Here is a 4,006-nt window from a genome sequence, read left to right on the forward strand (position 1 = left end):
TTGTTATTAGTGAGGTTAGATCAAGAATTGAAGAAAATAAGCGTTTCTTAGCTGCTGAAAATATGAAGGGATGCTCTAACAAGAGCCACCACTTAGCCCAGTACGGCACTCTTTCGCCAAGCACAATTCGAAAAAGTCCGAGCAAATATTTTTTTAACCATCACTGCCCTAATCTGCCCAACAGCTATCGTAAAGAATTTTAGATTTACCTTACCGTCTAACTTCATTGGCCTAACTTTGCAAGATGTGTACTTTGCACCGCTGCCGCGCCTCCTCACATCGGTCGCAATTGTCCTGAAGTTGAAGCTGTTAGTGCCGTGTATAGAGCTGAAACATTTTAAGCTGCAAAAGTTCGCTTAGCTTCATTTCTTCAGTAGATAGCAGTCTATGAAGCAAATAAAGTGCACATACCGCTCAGAGCCAACACTCACATTGACCCTTTTTGTCGGGTGTACCTCACGTAGCAATACCTCCATTATTTTGGGAACGAGCCGTTTTCTTTGCCAGCTAGCGAACGCAGCAAATATTTCTGAAAATAGCACTGAAGCATATAACCCGCCATTCCACTAATAAAGATTTGGCCATGGTGCAGTTTTTCGCATTTCTATTGGCGTGTGCATCTTCATGAAAATTGCATCTTCAAAACACAATTTATGTGAACACTAGTGCATTAATCTCAGAAGTATTAGTATCTGAAAATTGCAGCTTCTAATCTGCCTCATGTTCTAAAGAAATATTCTGCGATTCAGATGATAACCAGTGTAGTCGAGGGTTCGACGGCATACCGTCTGGTCAGGAATCATGGCTTGATGAGGTTCACTGGTCACTGACCAAGGTCAACAAAAGAAATTGACGTTTCGGGAGCGCTACGGCTCCCTTGTTTCAAATGAGCAACCACTTGCAACCACCAGTGCCTATAAGGGTTAAGCCTAAGTACCTGCAGAAACAGTGGCACCAGTAATTGTGAACATGCAGGCAGAGTAGCCGATTTAATGCTGGGAACACCAGGCATGAATTTAAAAGTGCAATATTGTTCTCTGGCTTTCCTGAACAAAACTGCCTGTACGTACACAACGTGCTTCCTGAAGAGCCACCAGTGGCCAGTTTCAATAACAACGAATTTCCAGTTCAACTGGGACCAGTCGCCAACTGGCTTAAGGAACAAGTTTCCAGTTGCACTGGGATCTAAAGCCAGCTGGTTTAAGAAACAAGTTTCCATTTCTACAGGGACCAATTGTAACTGGACCAGTTGAAGTGGAAAATTGTTCCTTAAACCACTTTGACTCGAACTAAATGATCCCAGATGAATATTTTCCCAAGGAATAGCATTTTGAAGTCGTTCCCCTCTAACATTGTTGTAGTCAATTCTATGCACATTCCAAAGCACTCCGGCTCTATGAATGTTATTTGTTAATATTTCGGTGTCGTTAAGAGCCCAACGAAGATAGCCGCCCACCTTGTGTGAAATTTCGAAGATACCGACACGGATTTCTAGAACCCAGCTAAAAACCTAAATTCGACCACCACAGCCGGAATCGAACGTGCGTCTTTAAGGTCAGCGGTCGAGCGCCATACCCACTTAGCCTGTCTGCTGTATGCGGCCTGTCTGATTATACACCGAACGTGCTTTTACGTACCGGACAGGGACGGCCAAGAGTAGGAGATGGAGGCCTTGCCTGCAAGGAGGAAGAGGAGGAGGAAAGGCAGGGAGGTTAACCGGAACAATAACCGGCTTGCTACCCTGCACGGGGGGAAAGGGGTGAGAGGATAAAAAATGAATGAGAAAAGAGAGTGGTAGGAAATTCAAGTCACTTTGTGTAGTCATTGTCATAGTCAAACGAAGATAAGTATAATACCTCGCTTTAAGCCCGCTTCCACACTGAGGAGAAAAATTTTATGTTTTTATTAGGCGACGATAAGGACAATAAACGGAAGCCTCCAGCAATGCCGAAGGCTTATGGGAGCAAAGCGGAGGGGTTCCGCTAAGACTTGCATAAGAGAACGCCATACCATCCTGGTTCAGAAGGCGCTTCGGAATGCCCTTACCAAAATGGTTCATCCCCCATTTGCGTATATGCGGAAACGGTCTGATTATGTATCGACCCTGCTTATCTCTAGTGCTAAGTATGCTACCAGTATAATATAAGGGTTTATGCTCCAAAGCAGCACATGTGTTGTGAAGGAGGCCTATTGGGTGGCTCCGATTATTTCTCCCACATGGGCATCTTGTAATGAGCTGATATTTCGAGGTACGTGCGTATTGAATTCTCCCTCCATCGAAACGCGACCACCGTGCCTAATATTCACACCTCGTGCTCGTGCACTGAACATTTCATGGTATAAAAAGCCTAGGCATCTTCCTGATGATACAATGGGCTCATTAATGGTCGCCCCTACTTGACAAGTAACGCTCGAGAGTGTCATACGCCTCTTAAAAACCGTGCGAAGGATTTGAGCTTTATAGCAACTGTCCAGATGGTCTAAGGAAATTGTTTTCTCATCTGTCCAACAGACATCTTTCAAACATCTGTCAAACTAGGAAGCCACCAGGACTGTGGAATGATGCTGCGCAGCGATAGCGAACAAACTTTACACTGGTGTGTCCCGACATTTTAGACTAGGAATGGGAGATGCTGGCGCCCTTTCTGTGTTGACGTAAGGCTAAGGTGGAGGAGTCCACGTGTTCGAGATACAAATATGGCACCACAACAGGCCAGCTGCAACCTTGGATAATCACACCAGATCTGATAACACAAAGAAGTGAACAATTTAATGACTGAGAAAGCGGGAAAAGAGCTCTGGCACTCTGGAAATGGCGCAGTATCGTCTCGCATATCGGCGGTCACCCAAACCGCGCCGCAGCATGCAGGTATGTTTGTTGTGTTATTTGTATTATTAATGAAAAAAATTGTTAATTTGATTTCCAAAAGACAAGTGTGTATCAAGTAGTATGAAAAACATGCCGTCGGTGCGATTTGAACCTACGGCCTCCAGATTTCCCGTCCGATGCTCTACCAACGAAGCTATGGCGGTATTTCGAAAGTATTTATGCTGCCTGCAACCTAATCTTGAGAGCATTCAGCTTTTGATGCCTTAGATAGCACAAGGAGGTCCATGCAGCGCTTGCGCCTTCATGGTACTACAAGATTTGCAGCACGTACAACATAGCCGTTACGGACGAGGGCAACACTGGGAAACTCAAGTTACGTTAAGCGCACCATTTGTAGTAGTTCACTTGCTGCTAGACAGTGGCTCTGGGGCACTATCCTACAGCCGGCATTTCATTAATTGGTGGACCAAAAAAGGATATGAAAACTTTCCCCAATGCTCCTTCCTGTGATATCGGTTGGCTTCCTTCTAATCTGTCACAGCAAACCTCTCATTTCACAAACCATTTTTTTGCGTCCTAGGATGGCTTTTCAAGCTCGAATGACAACATTATCAAAATGGCTGCTGCATGCAACCATTTGATAATGGCTGCATGATAAGGTTAAACATCGCTTCTGTACGCAAAGCCGCTGCAGTACAGACACCGACAAATGTAACAGAAGTCGTCCAGCGAGTAGTTTGAGCAGCTATTAGCGGCGCGGCGCTCTCGACATAGGTTCCCACATCATGCGGCACGGAGATTTTGCGGCAGCTCACAATACCAGGCGCACTGCTGCCAACCTAGCTGCTTACGGTGCCGGTGGGCGCTTACGATGGTGGGTTCTCGGGATGAACCTGAAGCGCTCTGGATACTTATCATTGGACATGGAAGAGTTTTTAACGTCACATCTTCCTCCTCACTCACGTACATTCACCTCAACAAAAGATAGCCAGTGCCTTTGCTCTACCGTTGGAGTGCAGTGTCGTGAAGATTGCATCCCCAAGCTACTTTTTTATTTTCGCCCCGTTCTGTGCATTCAGCGACCCTAAATCTGGGGAAATCATTAGCACCATTTCTATTTACGTACTTCACCACTATATAAATTCACATTAAGTTCCCGCTGTCACTACGCGCACT

Source organism: Amblyomma americanum, chromosome 3 (genome assembly GCF_052857255.1).
Source record: "Amblyomma americanum isolate KBUSLIRL-KWMA chromosome 3, ASM5285725v1, whole genome shotgun sequence".
In the NCBI taxonomy this organism is placed as follows: domain Eukaryota; kingdom Metazoa; phylum Arthropoda; class Arachnida; order Ixodida; family Ixodidae; genus Amblyomma; species Amblyomma americanum.